Source organism: Nicotiana tabacum, chromosome 9 (assembly GCF_000715075.1).
Source record: "Nicotiana tabacum cultivar K326 chromosome 9, ASM71507v2, whole genome shotgun sequence".
NCBI lineage: Eukaryota > Viridiplantae > Streptophyta > Magnoliopsida > Solanales > Solanaceae > Nicotiana > Nicotiana tabacum.
Window position 1 is genome coordinate 29,826,602 of NC_134088.1, and position 21,191 is coordinate 29,847,792.

The following is a 21,191-nucleotide window of genomic DNA, read 5'->3' on the forward strand; positions in this document are numbered from 1 at the left end:
CAGTTACCTTTATAGGTGCCTCCCACTCCTTGATAGCACATACCTTAGCCTCGTCCATGCATAACTCGCCATTGTTAATAACATGGCCAAAGAAGTGCAACTTTGATTGTGCAAACTCGTATTTCTCCCTCTTGATGTATAGCTCGTTCTCCCGCAAGACTTAAAAAACCTTCCTTAAATGCTCCATATGCTCCTCCAAGGTGTTGCTATAAATGTTCGTCTAGGTAGACTACCACGAATTGATCAAGGTAGGGATGAAAAATCTTGTTCATAAGGGTGCAAAATGTGGACGGTGCATTGGTTAAGCTGAAGCGCATCACCAACCACTCAAAGGCTCCATATCTCGTCACACATGTTGTCTTCGGCTCATCCCCTTCTGCAATGCGAACCTGGTAGTAGCCCTTGCGAAGATCCATCTTAGTAAAGTACTTGGCTTGCCCAAGTCTATCAAACAAGTCAGCAATGAGCGGGATCGGGTACTTATTCTTCACTATGACCTTATTAAGTGCTCGGTAGTCTATGCACAAGCGCAGTGATCCATATTTCTTCTTCTGGAACAATACCGGTGTGCCGAAAGGTGCCTTTGATGGGCGAATGTGACCAGCATCTATCAGCTCTTTCAATTGTTTCTTGAGCTCCTCTAGCTCAGGCGGTGCCATACAATATGGGGCAAATACGGGTGGCTTAGCCCCTGGCTCCAAATCAATCTTGTGATCCACCTCTCCCCTAGGCGGTAAGTGCTTAGGCAACTCCTCTGGCATGACGTCTTTGTATTCCTCGAGCAACTTCTCTATGCAAGGCAGCAGTGTCTCTTGAAAACTCTTGTCTTCCTCCAGACTTGCGATGGTTGCTACGAACGTCGGCTCCCCCTTCTTGATCCCCTTAACAAACTGCATAGTTGAGAGTTGTGCTTCGATCTGTCCGTGTGGCATAGTCATTGTAGGTACCATGCAAGCTCCTTCTCGCTCCATAACATAGAGATGTTGGAGGTAGGGGTCGATCAAAGTATGACAATGTCTAAAGAACTCTTGTCCCAATATGATGTCAAAGATATCCATAGCGGTTACGGTAATGTTTGTCATACCTTTCCAAGTTCCCAATCTGACACCAATTCCATTAGCACCCCACGAGCATTTTGTACTTCAGCATTCACGGTCTTGACGCGAGAGTTGGTTGGGGAAAGATTCAATTCTAGTCTTTTTGCGGTAGCCTCGGTCACGAAATTATGAGTTGCTCCAGTATCCACCATTGCACGAGTAGGCTTGTTGTTGATGGTGAGATCTACGTACTGATTGCCATTCTCGGTAGGTTAGATAAATTGCTTCGTGACAGCACCGCATAAACTAATCATACCCAATTGTGCGGTTCCCAAACTCTCTCCTTGCGGTTGCTCCTTCCATTCACGGACTATGGCGCTGAGGCTCTTTAGGTCGGGATAATTTCTGAAGCTGTGCGGCCCTCTGCATATGTAACATCCCTTCTTCTAGGCCAATTCCTTATTCTCGGTGTATCCCTAACGGCTACTCGACCTTTTGGAATTTTGCGTCTTGTAGTATTGTTGTTGTATCTCCTTGCCTTTGCCACGGTATCCCCCACCTTGACATTGTTAACCTTTGATTCTTTGCCTTTGCCTTTGTCATGCTTGTCATGCCTGAAATCCATCAATGATTCAGCTTCCACTATAGCTTGGTCTATATCTTCGACTTGTCGGCGTTGCAACTCTTGCTTAGCCTAATTTTGTAACCCGTCCATGCAATGGAACAACAAGTCATCATTGGTCAGGTTGGGGATTTGAAGCATAAGGGTAGTGAACTCCTTGACATAGACACGTATGCTCCCCGTTTGCTTTAACTCTCTAATCTTGCGCTTTGCCTCATACAAGACATTGTTTGGAAAGAACTGTCGCTTATACTCGGCTTTGAACTGATCCCACGTGCTAATAGTACATAGACCTTTATCCACATCGGCCATCTTCCTTCTCCACCATAGCATGACAGTTTGTGAGAGGTACAACACTGCAGTGTTGATCATGGCCTCGTTGTCCCTCACTTTGCCGTGCCTGAAGTATTTCTCCAAGTGCCAAAGGAAGTTTTCCACTTCTTGTGCATCGTGAACATCTTTGAACATTGGGGGTTTGGGAGCCTCGATCTTGGCCTCCCTCATCACCATAACATTGCTCGCTGCCTCGGTCATGCCAGCACTAACATGCTCCTCAAGTGACTCTATCTTTGCCTTCATAGAATCGATAGTATTCAAAGCCTCCATGAGTCTGCACTCTAAGGCAGTGATGGTCTGCCTTAGTTCCATCTCGGTCTGTGTACGTCCCTCCAAGTCATTTGGGATACTCTCAATCTCTTCAAGAGTGTGCCCCTCAAGAACGCTAAGGGTGCCTACCACTTTCCCCAAGCGCTGGCCAAAGATCTCCACGGCGTCCATCCCCGCGTTCATCTTCATCATCCACTCTTTACCGAGCGAGATGTCCTCGAGCAGGACCTCCACTTCATCCTCGCTCGCCTCAGTGGTAGATAGTTCTTGGGATGTAAGCCCTTTGTTTGATACAACCTCATGTGGCACCTCCTGGCTCTTGTTGGTGGCATTTCTCTTTTTGTTACGGCCGCTCTTGCCAGTAGCATCCTGGATGATGTTGGCTTGGGTATTGGCAGTGTTAATTTCTCTGTCGTTCGCCATTCCCTTAGTTGCAACCTTTGATCTGATACCACGTTGTCACATCCTTAGTTGTTAACTAAGTACACATGCGACACTTGACAATTTGCTCACTTTCTTGCTATGCCAAGTCAGCCTTACTATACTCAAGATCGCTAAGAGAATGGTAGAAAGAACATAAGAGAATTGTTAAAGGAAACTTTGTATTAGAGAGAACTTGAATTGTTTGCTTGGTGAAATACAAATAAATGGCCCACTTTATATACTAGTCTCCTAGGGGCTAGTGTGTAAATATTAATTATTACACAAATCCTTAATATTTACAAGATAAGGGCTTTTTCTAGAATTTTCTACAAGCCTAGAAGATTCCAAGAACTTTCCTAGCAAATCCATAGGGATCTAGAGTCTTCCAAATGAAATGTCCATACTTCTCTAGAATCTTCTCACAAATGCTAGCATTCCTCCTATGTAAGCTCCCACATGGCATTAATATATGCCAAATGGCGCCTATGTGGCATGATGACATAGCGGGTCATCACATTAGGCTCAAAACTATAGTGATTTATGAAAATTCCTCCTTTTCAGTTCGATTGGGCTATCTACATTAAGAAGCTTTCGTGTTAGTGGTAATAATAGCACGGCTTGTCTCGGTCTCTATTGTTCATTATTAATGTGTCATATCATTATTGTTTGGGCTGATTTCATGATTGTTGAGAGCCCTAGAGACTGGAGAGCTTTATGACTGAGTGAGGTCGAGGGCCTGATTGTGAGATATTATACTATAGCACGTGAGTTGTCCGTGCAGCACGTGAGTTGGCTGTGCAGATCCTTATATTATACTATAGCACGTGAGTTGGCCATGCAGATCCTTATATTATACTATAGCACGTGAGTTGGCCATGCAGATCCTTATATTATACTATAGCACGTGAGTTGGCCGTGCGGATCCAGATATTTATATTATGGCACGTGAGTTGTTCGTGCAGATTATTGCGCTTGGGCTGTAGGAGCCCCTCCAGAGTCTGTACACCCTTAGTAAGCGCGGGTACCCATTGAGAGTGAGTGATGAGGGCTGGGAGCCCAGTGAGTGGTTGTTGTCCTAAGAGGTTGTACTTGATTTTTATTTGTTATTACACTTAGTTGCTATATGTCATTGTTATAAAATCTTTGAAAGATTGTTGATATAAAGATTACATGAACATGAACTGTATAAAAATTGATTTGACATTAAACTGCCAGATTTGATAGCATGTCTATTCTTTACTGGAATTACTGGAAATGAACTATAACTGTGTAGCTCATCATTATCTTCAGTTCCTTAGTTATTATTGTTACTTACTGAGTTGGTTTTACTCATACTACACCTTGCATTTCATGTGCAGATCTAAGTATTTTCGGACATAGTGGGTGTTGATTCTTCTGTATAGCTGATTTTCCGGAGATTCAGAGGTAACTGCCGTGTTTCGCAGACCTTGTCTCTCCTTCCCTATCTCTATATTACTGTATTTTGGTCTTAGACTATTGTAGACTGTACTTTTTCAGATTTGTATTCATATTAGATGCTCATGTACTCAGTGACATCAGGTTTTGGGGAGTGTTCGTATTTGTATTTGGGAGATTTTATATTGTATTTAATTATTATATTTTCAAACTTAAAAGAAATTGTGGTTAAGTGACATTAATGGCTTGCCTAGTATCGAGATAGGCTCCATCACGACGGGTGAGATTTTGGGTCGTGACAGAACCAGCCCGATTAACAGGTATAACTTGAACTTAAACTTTTTAGTGGGAAAATTACGCGACACATCAAACATTTACACTATATTTATCATTCGTAGCTTTGCTTTCAGCAAATTATAATTCGTAGATATATTTAAATTTTATAGCAAATCCATAAAATAAGAGATTAATTATTTTGAACTAAAACAAGAGAGCAACAAGTTCTCATAGCTGAGTTAGTTAGAGCGTCTACTTAGCTAGTGAAGGTCTTGAGTTCAAATCTCAACAAGAACATTTTATTTTTTCAGTAATCTTGTATTTTGCCTTAGTTGTATTCGTTGCACGAACAAATACAGTCGATACAGGTTCTATCCTCTGTAGATACCCCTGTATACAGTTGATACAAGTTGTATCCTTTGTATACACCCTTGTATTTTACCTTGATTATAATTGATACATATTGTATTCGTTGCACGAATTAATATAATTACGCAAACGAATACAGTTGATACAGATTGTATTAGTTGCGCGAACAAATACAGTTGACACAGGCTGTATTCGTTGCGCGTCTGAATATAAGTAATACAAGCTAGTAACAATTAAACAGTAACTATAAATGGTAATTAGGCAAATTATAGTTATTAGACTTTAAACTATAGTGATTTATGAAAATTTCTCCAATTAAGTTCGATTGGGCTATCTGCATCAAGAAGCTTTCGTGTTAGTGGTAATAATAGCACGGATTAGCTACTTTTATGCCGTATATTTAAACAGTAGCTACTGTCTCCAATGGAATTATTTTTAAATTGCATAGCTTGAAAAATGATTATTAATTAATTTATCCATGTTGGTGCCATACCTACCTTGAAGTCTCCTATGTGTTTAGATGTAAAACAGTAAAAGTACCTGAATTGTTTTTGCCTTTTCAGCCACTTAAAATTTTACCTATGCTATGACTTCATCTTTGACTTTGTGTACTTATACTATTCATCTTCCCACTAGAACCAAACAAAGCATTTATAAATTCCTGGCTACTTTTGTCTTTCCTAATATGCTTTCCATTAACGTGTCGAGAAATAATAATTAATGCCCCTTTTCTTCCTGTGACCACAATGCAATAACTTTGAGGGACATATAACAATTGCAATTATATTGATTAGGATTTAGGTATATCTCAATTATAATTGTTGAGATCATAATGGATTTTTTAGTATAACTAATCTTCCACGAGAAACACTCTAATAGTTAAGATGCTACAATTTAAATGAGAACATTACGAGTTTGAATTCCCCTTACCTCATAGTTAGTGCATCAAATTGACCTCCATCGTTAACGTTGTGAAAAACAATATTTTCACTATTGCTCTTATAGAACTTTTACTATTAATATATTTTCATTGAAGTAATATATGTTCACGGTATATTCATTTAAATAGTCATTTTCTTCTTGTGCTCTTTAATATTGTGGATACTAATTATGAGGGGATTTGCAGTCATACCCTATATTTGTGTCACCTTTTAACATGTACCCTATTTTTTAAAATTATTGATTTGGTAGCCATCACACAAAAAATCCGTAATAATATGACAATTACATCCCTGACAAAAGATATAAAACGATCTCCTCCTCTCCTCTCAGCAACTTTATAAAAAGACAGAAGCTTATCCAGATTTATCTTCAGAATCACACTTGCATGAAGTTGTTTCACCTTGAAGCTAAAACTTCATGCTAATGTAGCATGAAGTTGTTTCATGTTGAAGCTAAAACTTCATGCTAATATAGCATGAAAGTGTTTCACATTGAAGCTAACACTTCATGCTAATGCATGCTGAAGTTATTTATCTTGCAGTCTACAGTTTTATCATGAATTTTATCTGAAACTTCAGTCTAAACATGCTGAAGTTATTTAGTTCATTTGCTAAAACTTCAGACTAAACATGCTGAAGTTATTTAGTTCATTTGCTAAAACTTCAGACTAAATATGTTTAAGTTATTTAGTTCATTTGCTAAAATTTCAGACTAAACATGCTTAAGTTATTTAGTTCATTTGCTAAAACTTCAGGCTAAACATGCTTAAGTTATTTAGTTTATTTGCTAAAACTTCAGACTAAACATGCTTAAGTTATTTAATTTATTGCTAAAACTTCACACTAAATATGTTTAAGTTATTTAGTTCATTTCCTAACACTTCAGACTAAATATGCTTAAGTTTTTTAGTTCATTTGCTAAAACTTCAGACTAAACATGCTTAAATTTTTTAGTTCATTTGTTAAAACTTCAGACTAAACATGCTTAAGTTTTTGTCTTGTAGTATGTAATTATCTAATGATTTTTGCTAATGCATGCTGAAGTTATTTAGTTCATTTGCTAAAACTTCAGATAAAACATGCTGAAGTTATTTAGTTCATTTGCTAAAACTTCATACTAAACATGTTGAAATTTTTTAGCTCATTTGCTAAAACTTCAGACTAAACATGCTTAAGTTTTTGTCTTGCAGTATGTAATTTTCTAAAGAGTTTTTGCCAATGCATGCTGAAGTTATTTTCATTTGCTAAAACTTCATACCAAAACATGCTGAAGTTTTATAATGCAGTCTACAGCTTTGTCCTGGGTTTTATCCGAAATTTTAGTCTAAACAAGCTGAAGTTTTTTAGTTTATTTGCTAAATCTTCAGCCTAAACATGCTTAAGTTTTTGTCCTGCAGTTTGCAATAGTCTTTTATTAAAGAAGAGCGAAATTGTCTTTTCAAAATGCTTTTACCAAAAAAGAGTACGGATGCAAACAGAAAAATAAAACGGGTATAAGTTAAAAATGGGCGACCAAATAGGACGCCATATGAAATTTTTACTAATTATGAACCTTGAAGATCTAATTTACAATGGTCCAATTTTCAAGCCATTGTTGTCATTGTGCTAAACTTTTCATAATGATTTCGGCTTTTGGGGTGAGGCCCAACCAAAAGAAAAATGAAAGCCCCCTATACAAAAGTGAAATTGTTTTTTTTGTTTTTTGAAATTTTACCTCCTATAGCAAACTATTACACTCTATTTATTATAAACCAAAATAATTTTAAAATATTATTATTTATAGCTACCTTTTCTATTTTATAGCAAAATAGGTATTTATTTTATACCCTACTATTGAGGAGTGAATAGACAAGAGTGAGTTGCTCTAGTGGTAAGCACCCTCCACTTCCAACCAAGAGGTTGTGAGTTCGAGTCACCCCAAGAGCAAGGTGGGGAGTTCTTGGAGGAAGGGAGTCGAGGGTCTATTGAAAACAGTCTCTCTACCCCAGGGTAGGGGTAAGGTCTGCGTATACACTACCCTCCCCAGACCATATTAGTGGAATTATACTGGGTTGTTTTTGTTATTGTTGTTGTTGTTGTTATTATTGAGGAGTGAATTACGCCAATTATAATTTTCTCTCTCTTCCTGCGTGTCGAGCTCCATCTGTTGTGCTTTACCTTTATTCGGCATTTTGTTGTTCGTTTGACCTTCAGTAGAGGGTGGACTATCTTCTTCTTCCCCTCTCTTTCTTTTCCTTTCTCCCCCTGTATGTGGGGGTGCGTATGTTTATTTGGACAGGTGCAGCTTCTTCCCGACGAGGACATACTATTTCCCGGTGTGTTCAGATTGCCGACAAGTTTCGTAAATTCTGGCAACTCGCGAAGAACTTTCAGGCGGGACACAGCAGGACTTGCCAGTGCTCTTGAGCAGATCCGACACGCTATAGGAAAACTTGCTCCAGGTTCTTTCGTTCTATATATGGTACTCGTGGTATCGGTATTTTTATTGTATTTTTTCTGCTTGCGGGAGTTGGTACCTCCCGTTTTCCAGTTTTCCTTTGTTGCGTGAGTTAAATTGCTGGCATCTTACCTCGTACTAGCTTATTTACCGTATTAGTGTGCCTGTTGTTGCAACTTGTATTCTTCTGGTTTGGTCTGTTGCCTTGTGTGATAGTGATTCCCCTTACTCTGCCGTAGGTATAGTGGCTGTGGTCTGGGATGGTCGAGTGAGGTCATGTCCTCGGAGGGAAATAGGGTGGGGCGGAAGGTAGGGCGGGGTTTAGGAGGTGGGGCGGGAGGCAAGGGAGGTAAAAGGAACAATGGTGTCTGTAGGTTGAGAATTGGGTCATGGAACGTAGGTACATTGATGGGTAAATCTATAGAGTTGGTGAAGATCCTCTAGAAGAGGAGGGTCAATATAGCATGTGTCCAGGAGACAAGGTGGGTAGGGTCGAGGGCGAGGGATGTGGACGGGTACAAACTTTGGTACTCAGGAGTCTAGAAAGGTAAGAATGGAGTGGGCATCTTGGTGGATAGGGAACTTAGAGAGTCTGTGGTTGAGGTTAGACGAGTGAATGATAAATTGATGACTATTAAGTTGGTGGTTGGAGAGTGCACCCTAAATATTGTTAGCGCTTATGCGCCGTATCTGGGCCTAGATGAGGAGATTAAACAGCATTTCTGGGAAGGGTTAGATGAGATTGTGCTTCAGGTTCCGCCTGCTGAGAAGCTATTCATAGGAGGGGATTTCAATGGGCATATTGGGTCGACCGCAGGTGGTTATGGCGAGGTGCACGGAGGCTTTGGTTTTGGGGAGAGGAACAGAGGAGGTACATCGTTGTTGGACTTTGCTAAGGCTTTTGGGTTGGTGATTGCGAACTCTAGCTTTCAGAAGAGGGAGGGACATTTGGTTACTTTTCAAAATGCGGTGGCGAAGACCCAGATTGACTACCTCCTCCTCAGGAGGTGTGATAGAGGGTTGTGCAAGGATTGTGAGGTGATTCCAGGTGATATACGCGCGACGCATGATAGTCTCTTGGTGATGGACATTGGTATTATGTTAAAGAGGAGGAAAAGATCTACTCGAGGAAGGCCGAGAATCAGGTGGGGAGCCTTAACTAAGGATAAAGCCCAAGCGTTGGAGGGGCAGTTGTCGGCTATGAGAGCTTGGAGGAGTAGTGGTGACGCGAGCACTATGTGATCAACGACAACAGACTGTATTAGGGAGGTTGCGAGAGAGGTGTTAGGGGTCTCGACGGACGTCTCTGGTGGGCACAAAGGAGACTGGTGGTAGAATGAAGTGGTCCAAGGTAAAGTGGAAGCAAAGAAGGCGGCGTACCTGAAGTTAGTGGGGAGCATAGGTGAGGAGGAGAGGCGAGTGTGCATGGATAGGTATAAGGCAACTAGGAAGGAGGATAAGTTGGCGGTCACAGAGGCTAAGACTGCGGCTTATGGTCGTATGTACGAGGAATTGGGGGGGAAAGGTGGGGAGAAGAAGTTATTCCGACTGGCCAAGTTAAGAGAGAGGAAGGCTCGGGATTTGGACCAAGTGAGATGCATCAAGGACGAAGATGGTAGAGTATTGATGGAAGATACCCAGATTAAGAGGAGATGGCAGGCTTACTTTCATAAACTTCTGAATGAAGAAGGGGTTCGGGATATTGTGCTAGGCAAATTGGAGCATTCCGAGAGTCACCGTGACTTTGGGTACTGCAGGTGTATCGAGGTTGAGGAGGTGGTGGGAGCTATGCATAAGATGAGTAGGGGCAAAGCGACCGGGCCAGATGAGATTCCGATGAAATTTTGGAAGTGTGTGGGGAGAGCAGGTTTGGAGTAGTTGACTAGGTTATTTAATATTATTTGTAAGGGAAAAAGGATGCCGGATGAGTGGAGGTGGAGTACGGTGGTTCTATTGTATAAGAACAAAGGTGATATCTAGAGTTGTAACAATTATAGGGGTATCAAATTACTGAGTCATACCATGAAAGTGTGGGAGAGAGTGGTTGAAGCGAGGTTGAGGATGATAGTGTCTGTATCCGACAACCAGTTAGGGTTCATGCCGGATCGTTCGACTACAAAAGCTATACACCTTGTTAGAAGGTTGGTGGAACTATACAAAGAGAGGAAGAAGGATCTGCACATGGTGTTTATTGACCTAGAGAAAGCGTATGACAAGGTTCATAGAGAAATTCCCTGGAGATGCTTGGAGGCAAAAGGTGTGTCGGTTCCCTACATTATGGCAATTAAGGACATGTATGATGGGGCTAAGACTCAGGTTAGGACAGTAGGAGGCGAAAGGTGTGTCGGTTCCCTACATTTTTCGGTTGTAATGGGGTTACACCAAGGTTCTGCGCTCAGTCCGTTCTTATTCGCCCTGGTGATGGACGCGTTAACACACCATATTCAAGGGGATGTGCCATGGTGCATGCTATTCGCCAATGACATAGTTCTGATTGATGAGTCGTGAGCCGGTGTTAACGAGAGGCTGGAGGTTTGGAGACAGGCTCTTGAGTCTAAGGGTTTCAAGCTGAGCCGGACGAAGATGGAATACCTGGAGTGTAAGTTCAGCGTTGAGCCAGGGGAAATAGGCGTGGATGTGAGGCTTGATTCACAGGTCATCCCGAGTAGAGGCAGCTTCAAGTACCTTGGTTCGGTTATCCAGGGGGAGGGGAGATCGACAAGGATGTCACACACCGTATTGGGGTAGGATGGATGAAGTGGAGGTTAGCATCTGGAGTCCTGTGTGACAAGAGAGTGCCACCAATACTCAAAGGTAAATTTTATAAAGCGGTGGTTAGACCGGCCATGATGTATGGGGCTGAGTGTTGGCCTGTTAAGAACTCACATATCCAGAAGATGAAAGTAGCAGAAATGAGGATGTTGCGGTGGATGTGCGGGCACACTAGGATAGATAAGATTAGGAATGATATATGGCTCCCATTGATGACAAGATGCGGGAAGCGAGACTTAGATGGTTCGGACATGTTTATAGGAGAAGCCCAGATACTCCGGTATGGAGGTGTGAGCAGCTGGTTACGGAGGGCACGAGAAGAGGTAGAGGGCGGCCTAAGAAGTATTGGGGAGAGGTGATCAGGTAGGATATAGCGAGGCTCCAGATTTCCGAGGACATGACACTTGATAGGAAGATGTGGAGGTCGAGTATTAGGGTTGTAGGTTAGGAGGTAGTTGAGTCGTGCCTTACTTCGTAACATGGTGGGACTAGAAATGTAGGATTTTTGTTTAAGATAACTAGTGGGAATGTTGTGGCTTACTATTTCGCTTGTCAGTGCAGGTCCTATTTACTAGCTATCGCTTTTGCTTTACATCTTTCTTCTAGATTTCATGGTGTTCCTATTTTTCTTATGACTGTTGTGGTGATACTAATATTTACTAATATTGTCTCCATTTACTTTGCATCTTTCTTCTGGATTTCATGGTGTTCCTATTTATCCTATGATTATTGTTGTGATACTAATATTGTCTTCCTTTCTGCCCTTTTATTTTTTTGTTTTTTTTGAGCCGAAGGTCTTTCGGAAACAGCCTCTCTACTCCTTCGGGGTAGGGGTAAGGTCTGCGTACACAATACCCTCCCCAGACCCCATTAGTGAAATTTTACTGGGTTGTTGTTGTTGTTGTTTCCTTCTCTCTCTCTCTATCAGCTAGATTCTCAGTCCTCTCCCTTCTCCCTCAAATCTCTCTCAATTTTCCATCAAGGTAGCCATCGTTAAGGTGTCAATGGATATTTAAAAACCGACTAAACCGACCGAACTATACCATACCGAATCGAATTTTAGGTTTCTTTTAATAAAACTGTAGGTTTTTATATAAATCTATAACCGTACCGATAATTAGGGTAAGTTTTTTACTTAATGAAAATAAACCGAAAAAATACCGAATCGTATCGAATAAATTTATAATGTAAAAAATATATTTATATATTAGGTTTAAAAATAATAAAGCATTAAATTTTTTCTTGGCCTTTGGAATTATAAAACAGTTACAAGCCAACAAATAATTAAACTCAAAATCCTAATTCTCGAACCTATTATGCTACTTCTATTGAACTTAAATTATTTCAAGCATATTCACTAGCAAGATACAAGGTATTGTAGAGATTGTGTGTAGCAAACTGCAATGTATTGAATATGTTTCCTTTCGTATGATTTAGATTTATCTTTTTTGAATATTTAATCTTCTATAGACATTATTCTTGAATCCCAACTTGGTTAATATCTTTTCACTCGTGATTTCTATTTTTTTTATATTTCCTTAGTTTATTTTACGTTGTTGTAGAATAGTTGATGGTTCTATACTCTAGCCATCTTTTATATTTTCTTAATTCATCATCTTTTTAACTATAAAAATATCTAGAGAGTTTTGCTAAGTCCTATAAAAATTCGTATGTTATTGCATTCTACTTCTACTAGTGACTTTTACATGATATTTAAAAAAATTATAGAAAAGTAACAGAACCGTACCAATACCGAAGAGAAATCGACATGATTGGGACGGTTTTGAAAAGTCTAATTTGCGTTATACATAATAGAATAATCGAAAAATTGGTATGGTATAAATTTTATATAATAATCGGTCGAACCGAACCATTGACACTCCTAGCCATCATAACAACTATTTTTGGTGGCTATGGTGGACTTTCTGAAGCGAAATAGATTTGAGGTGAAGAGGGAGTAGATCTGGCCATGGCTATGCCGGAGAAGATTTGAGGGCCGAATTTTTGTTTCTCTCCATTTTGAGTTCTAATACAGTGTATATAGTATTTTGTTTGGCCGGAAAAAGCCATCTCTGACGAACTTCCTTCTCTTCTTTTCTATTTTAGTCATATACAACGATACAAATACATTGTATTCTATACAAATACACTCAAATATATTATATTTTTGTATAAATACATTATTTTTTTTGCTTGTATTTATGTATTCCGAAGGTCTGTATTTTTTGAATACATTCGAATATCACGGTATTTGTGATTTTTTGTTGTTTAAATATAGTCGAACTGAATACAACGTATAATAGTGAATAATGAATATTTGTGAATTGAATATAATGTATATAGTCGAATTGAATACAATGTATAATAGTGAATAATGAATATTTGTGAATTGAATATAATATATATAGTCAAATTGAATAGAACAATATACACCCTATTTCTTGATTACCTCACTATATTTATAAGTACAGTCGCGCGAATACATGAAATATAGCACAATAGCAGCGGAATTTATGTAGAATTGGTTTTGTTGAGTTACACGCTAATTGATCCTCTTTCCATTATTAAACAATTGTACTCATCTATTTTAGGCAAAATCCGCTACTATATTCATGAATACGGTAGCGCGAATACAGCGAATACAATCACACAACTGGACTCTCTTATTACTGTATTCATGAATACAATAGTGCGAATACAGTCACGTAGCATCGAAATTTATGTAGAATTGATTTTGTTGAGTTAAATTAGGAGTGATACACGCTAATTGATTATCTTTCCCTTATTAAACAACTGGACTCCTCTATTTTTAGATGAATTTTGCTACTGAATTCATGAATACAGTAGTTCGAATACAGTCTGTAAGGCCTCGTGAAATTTCACCTAGAACTCGAGATTTTGTGGTGCCAAGGTACGCTAATACAATCTGTACGGACTTTTGGGTTGCTTAGTGTGTTGAAGAGTTGAAGAAAATAGTTTGCAGAACATGGTAGTTCTGCGGTCACATCCCATTGCATATCCTGCATGAGAAATTTTAGAAGGAGGTTCTGCGGTTCATTACGGCAAAATTGGTCTGTGGACCGCACACCTATCGCAGAGTGAAGCAGAAATGCCCAGTTCTAGAGGGCCATTATGCGGTCCATCTTGTAGACCGCATAAGTGTTATACAGTCGCATATGCAATCGCACATCTGCATCGGAGCATCATTTTTCTAATTTTATGACCCCCGACCCCCATTTCGTTTATCTAGCTTGAGGGTTCATTTTTGGGAGATTACCTCACATTTTAGAGAGAGGAGAGAGCTATTCTAGAGAGAGGAAAGGGATGACTAAGGATTTCACTACTCTACTTTGATCAAACCTTGGAATTCCATCAAAAGAAACTTGTTAGGGCTTCAAAAAGGTAAGAATTTCTTCCCCTAATTCTTCAATTTCGGGTTTGGGTTGACTATGGGTGATGATGGTAGATTGATCACATGCATGAGCTAATAAAGACTGCAGGGAAGTTGTTGAACCATCTTGGGTGGTTTTGTTCTTGAGTTAGTTTGAGGGAAGGTTGGGTTATCGGTGTAGCAGCTCTTGCCATATGAATTCCTCTAATCATGCTTGTAATTCTCCCTTTTTATAGATTAACATCGTTAGAAGTGTCGGGACGTTATTGTTACACCAAGGAAAGCTCTTTCGAGGTATGAAGGCTAAATTCTTCTTCAAGTATCGATATTCTCGAATCCTTGCAAAACTCCATCATGTGTAGTCAAACTTGAAACACTGTTGAGGTGGGATGTTCAAGCTAGTAAATCGATTCTAAAATTGCATAACGTGTCCGAACCCTCATGTGTTAAATATTTTCTATTGTGACTTAATTAGGTTATACCCCTTTTGGGAATAAAACCTTGTATGAAATCAATGTGATCAAACACTTATTTCTCATATGATAAGACCTTATGAACTTACACTTCCTAAGGTCAAAGGTGCCAAACAGTTGATTGGAAGAAAACTCTTTTGTACAAACTAATTTTGTTTTGGGAATCTAAATTGTGGTATTGCGATTACACCTCCACCCGCATATATTGGGGTAAGGCAGGATGGTCGCTTTGTGTAGAAATGTGGTATTGTGATTACACCTCCACCCGCATACATTGGGGTGAGGCGGCAGGTACGCTTTGTGTAGAGTTGTGATATTGTGATTACACCTCCACCCACATACATCTGGGTGAGGCGGCATAGAGTTTATGGTATTGTGATTACACCTCCACCTGCATATATTGGGGTGAGGCGACAGGGCCGCTTTATGTAAAGGTTGTTACAGAGGATCCCCGACTTAAAATTTATAAATGTTATTGGAATCTCTTAATAAATTTGCTTTGACTTTAATGGCTATCTAAACCCTTTTATTGTTACCATGATTCATCATATTCATGTTGTATTTCCAAGTCCTTAAATAAGTGTTTTGGTTTTCATAAGAGTACTATTCGACATGTACTAACGTCCTTTTTTTTTCTAGGGGCGCTGCATCATTAATGGATGCAGGTGGTTCCACAGCGGGAGGCGTTGACCAGTGATAGCGATACCCTCTCTTACCAGCTGAATTGGTGAGCCCCACTTTATTTCGGGGTCGTGCATTTTTTATTCTGTGTGTATTATGTTTTGAGGTATAGTCGGAGCCTTATAACCGACACTATCATTGTACTCTTTTGTATCTATTAGAGGCCCCGTAGACATAGTGTGGTTTGTGTATTGGTGTTGGGAAATTCAAGCTAGTAATGTTGTATGTGTATTACATGTTCCACTTCAAACTATGAAAGTGTTTGTATTTTGAGACTTAAAAATTAATAGAGTAACTAATTTTAATGGAGTTGGGGTTGTTTATGAAATCCTCTCAGTGTTTAATTAATTGAATATATCTCCTCTTTATTCACGAATGAGTTTGGGTAGGAGGAAATCTAACATGCTTGCAAGGCCGGGTTATCTCGGTTGAGCGCCAGTCGCACTCCCCGAAGTTGGGGCGTGACAAACTTGGTATCAGAGACTAAGGTTTTAAAGTGTCCTAGGATGTCTCGGAGCCATGTCTAGTAGAGTCCTTCTTATCGGTGTGTTGTCGACCACATCTATAATTAGGAGGCTACCTGGACATTTAGGAATAATACCCTTCTTTGATGTTCTCGATCGTGCGATAAATCTGATTGTAAGATTATTCCTCCTTTAACTCGTGCATTGCTCTAACTTTCAGTACATGGAGCCTAGGAAGAAGGCAAGAACTGGCCAAGGAGCCAATGTCACCCTAGGAGTGGAAGTTTATTCTATATTTGATGATGCAGGTGAGCTCCCGAGGGGTGAGGTTATTTCTCTAATTACTACACCACCTAAATCTACTATTCCTGCTCAGACTGCACCAGTTCCTACACATACCGAGGGTGAAACGGTTCCTCCATATGATATTCCAGATCCACCTTCAGCCCCAGCTTCTGGTCCCGGTGTATCTGATGGGGACCTTAGGGGAGCCATGCAGATATTTGCTCAGATAGTGGCTTATCAGGCCCAAAGACTGAATGTTGCATCTACTTCTTCAAGTCAGCCAAGGGAATCTGCTAGTTCTAGGGTGAACAGGTTTTTTCAGTTATATCCTCCAGAGTTTACGGGTATTAATCCTGAGGAGGACCCCCAGGACTTCATTGATGAGATGCACAAGACTCTCAGAGTTATGCGTGCTACTGAGACGGAGGGAGTGGAGTTGGCCTCCTACCGCCTGAAAGGGGTGGCCTATTCTTGGTTTGAGATGTGGGAGGAGTCCCGTGAGGAGGGGAGCCCTCCGGCGAGGTGGAGTGAGTTCACCGATGGCTTTATGGATCATTTCTTGCATGTTGAAACTAAGGCGGCACATGACGCTGAGTTTGAGAGCCTGAAGCAGGGGTAGAATGAATGTGTGGGAGTACCATATGGAGTTCGCGTGCCTGTCCAAGTATGCTATTCACATGTTGCCTACTATGGAGGCTAGAGTGCGCCGGTTTGTGTAGGGCCTTAGCCCCTTAGTTATTAATGAGGCCACTACAACTGCCTTGAACTATGATATGAGCTATGGGAAGATGGTGGCGTTTTCTCAAGCTACAGAGAACTATAAACTGAAAAATAGAATGGAGTGTGAGGGTAACAGCTAGGACAGGTCCACGGGCAACTTTGGTGGTTTTTTCGCTGGTAGTGGTGGCAGGTCGGCATTTAGGGGAGGGTCATCAGGGCCATCTCAGTCATTTGCTCAATCTTTGATGAGTGCATAGCCATCAGGGCCCAGTCAGCAACAGTGGAGTCGTTTCAGGCCTAGTCAGGGCAATAGGGTACCCCACTAGTAGGGTCGCCCTGCAGGGAGATTCTAGCAGCAGCGGAGGCCCCCATGCCCTAAGTGTGAGAGGATGCACTTTGGGGTATGCTTCATGGACCTACATATATTCTACAAGTGCGGTATGAGGGGTCACATTCATAGGGATTGCCGCTCGTCCCGCCAGATCATGGGCAAGGGTGCGACACAACAATCCAGTTCTATAACTACTACATCCGCAGTGCCTCTTCCAGCTCGAGGCACTCCAGCGCCCGCAGGGCATGGTGCAGCTAGGGGTGGTACCTAGAACTCGGGAGGACCCGACAGATTTTATGCTATGCGGAGTCGTCGGGATTCAGAGGCTTCTCCAGATGTTATCACAGGTATATTGATTGTCCAATCCCATGATGTATATGCTCTTATTGATCCCGGATCCACATTGTCATATGTCACTCCTTATGTAGTTATGGAATTTTGGATAGAACTGAAACAACTTCATGAGCCATTCTCTATATCTACTACGGTTGGCGAGTCTATTGTGGCCGTGCAGGTTTATAGGGATTGTGTTATCACAGTGCGTGGTTGGGACACCATGGCCGATCTCATTGAATTGGGGATGGTTGATTTTGATGTAATAATGGAGATGAACTGGCTTTATTCATGTTTCGCTAAGCTTGATTGTCGAAGCAGAACCATTAGGTTTGAATTTCCAATTGAGTCAGTGATTGAATGGAAGGGGGATGATGTGGTACCAAAGGGTGGGTTTATTTCTTACCTTAAGGCCATGAAAACGATTAACAAGGGTTGTATCTACCATTTGGTCCGGGTTGCAGATACTGATGCTGAGGCACCTACACTTGAGTCCGTGCCTGTTGTGAATGAATTTCCGGGAGTCTTTCCGGATGAGCTCCTTGGGATCCCACCAGATAGGGAGATTTATTTTGGGATTGATGTGATGCCAAGAACACAGCCTATATCTATTCCACTCTACAGAATGGCACCGACAAAATTGAAGGAGCTAAAGGAACAATTGAAGGATTTGTTAGAGAAAGGTTTTATCCGTCCATGTGTGTCACCTTGGGGCACACTTGTCGACTTTGTAAGGAAGAAAAATGGGTCACTGAGGATGTGTACTGACTATCGGTAGATCAACAAGGTCATAATCAAGAATAAGTACCCACTGCCAAGGATATATGACTTGTTTGATCACTTGCAGGGTGCTAAGTATTTCTCTAAGATTGATTTAAGATCCGGATATCACCAATTGAAGATTAAGGAGCAGGATATTCCGAAAAAAACTTTTAGGACCCGGTATGGGCACTTTGAATTTCTGGTAATGTCTTTTGGGCTAACAATTGCCCCGATAGCTTTCATGGATCTTATGAATCGAGTCTTCAAGCCTTTTTTTAACTCCTTTGTGATAGTGTTCATTTATGATATTCTTGTATCTTCACAAAGCCGAGAGGACCATGCCGATCATATCAGGGCAGTTCTGCAGACTCTATATCAGCACAAGTTGTATGCGAAGTTTTTGAAGTGTGAATTTTGGCTTGAGTCTGTCACATTCTTGGGTCATGTTGTCTCCAGAGAAGGGATTAAGGTTGACCCTCAGAAGATTGCAATAGTAAAGAATTAGCCTAGACCTACAACTCCAACGGAGATTCGTAGTTTCTTGGGTCTAGCCGGGTATTATAGGAAATTTATGGATGGGTTCTCTACTCTTGCCTCTCCATTGACTAAATTGATGCAGAAGGCGGTTAAGTTCTAATGGTTAGATGCTTGTGAAAGGAGCTTCCAAGAGTTGAAATCAAGATTGACTACGGCGCCGGTGTTGACTCTACCGGAGGGTACAGATGGGTTTGTGGTATATTGTGATGCTTCAAGGATCAGACTTGGATGTTTATTAATGCAACATGACAAGGTAATATCTTATGCTTCTAGGCAACTCAAGAATCATGAGAAGAACTATTCAACACATGACTTAGAGCTCGCAACAGTTGTTTTTGCATTGAATATTTAGCGTCATTATTTGTATGGGTCTATGTGGATATATTCATGGACCATAAGATCCTTCAATATATGTTGTTAGGATTTATTTTTGGGATTCTCTGCCAGGTGGATAGGCCATGTTACAAGGAAAACTCTGTCGAAATTTTTGGGAATTTGGGGAGTTAGTTAAAATTTGGAACTGCTGGTGTGTGAAGTAACAGTCAGGTCATATTAAATACTAATCGCGGATTTTGACCCTCATTCGAGGACGAGAGATCTTAAGCGGATGAGGATGTAAGGCCTCGTGAAATTTCACCTAGAACCCAAGGTTTTGTGGTGCTGAGGTAAGCTAATATGTTTAAGGATTGCTTTGTGTATCGAAGAGTTGGAAGGAAAAAGTTTGTAGAACATGGCAGTTCTGTGGTCCACTATACGACCGCAGAACCAGTTTATGGGCTGCAGATCGGCCGTGGAATGAAGCAGAAAGATTTGCCAATTTTGAAGACCATTATGCGGCCCATTATGCGGTCGTAGAACCGTTATACGGGCCGCAGATCCCATTATAGATCCCGCATGAGAAATTTTGGAAGGAGGTTCTGCGGTCCATTATGTGACCGTAAAATTGGTCTGCGGACCACACACCTGTCGCATAGTGAAGCTAAAACGCCCAAGTTCTGGAGGGCCATTATGCAGTCCATCTTGCGGATAACAGAAGTGTTATGCGATCGCAGATCTGCATCGGGGCTTCATTTTTTCAATTTTATGACCCGACCCCCATTTTGTTTATCTATCCAGAGGGTTCATTTTTAGGGGATTACCTGACATTTTAGAGAGAGGAGAGACCTATTATAGAGAGAGAAAAGAGAGGACTAAGTATTTCACTACTCTACTTTGATCAAACCTTTAAATTCCATCAAAAGGAACTTGTTAGGGCTTCAAAAAGGTAAGAATTTTTTCCCCAATTCTTCAATTTCGGGTTTGGGTTGACTATGGGTGATGAGGGTAGATTTATAATATGCATGAGCTAATAACGACTGTGGGGAAGTTGTTAAACCATCTTGGGCGGTTTTGTTCTTGAGTTAGTTTGAAGGAAGGTTGGGTCATCAGTGTAGCAGCTCTTGCCATACAAATTCCTCTAATCATACTTATAATTCTCCCCTCTTTTATAGATTAACATCGTTAGAAGTGTCAGGACGTTATTGTTACACCAAGAAAAGCTCTTTCGAGGTATGAAGGCTAAACTCTTCTTCTAGTATCGAAATTCCCGAATCCTTGCAAAACTCCATCATGTGTAGTCGAACTTGAAACACTGTTGAGGTGGGATATTCAAGCTAGTAAATCGATTCTCAAATTGCATAACACGTCTGAACCCTTATGTGTTAAAGATTTTCTATTGTGACTTAATTATGTTATACCCCTTTTGGGAAAAAACCATTGTATGAAATCAATGTGATCAAACACTTATTTCTCATATGATGAGACCTTATGAACTTACACTTTCTAAGGCCAAATGTGCCAAACGGTTGATTGGAAGAAAACTCTTTTATACAAACTATTATCGTTTTGGGAATATAAATTATAGTATTGCGATTACACCTCCACCCGCATATATTGGGGTGAGGCAGGATGGTCGCTTTGTGTAGAATTGTGATTACACCTCCACCCGCATACATTGGGGTGAGGCGGCGGGCCGCTTTGTGTAGAATTATGATTACACCTCCACCCGCATACATTGGGGTGAGGCGGCATGGACGCTTTGTGTAGAGTTGTGATATTGTGATTACACCTCCACCCGCATACATCTAGGTGAGGCGGCATGACCGCTTTGTGTAGAGTTTATAGTATCGTGATTGCATGTCCACCCGCATACATTGGGGTGAGGCGGCATGGCCGCTTTGTGTAAATGTGGTTACAGGGGATCCCCGACTTAAAATTTATAAATGTTATTGGAAGCTCTTAATAAATTTGCTTTGACTTTAATGACTCTATAAGCC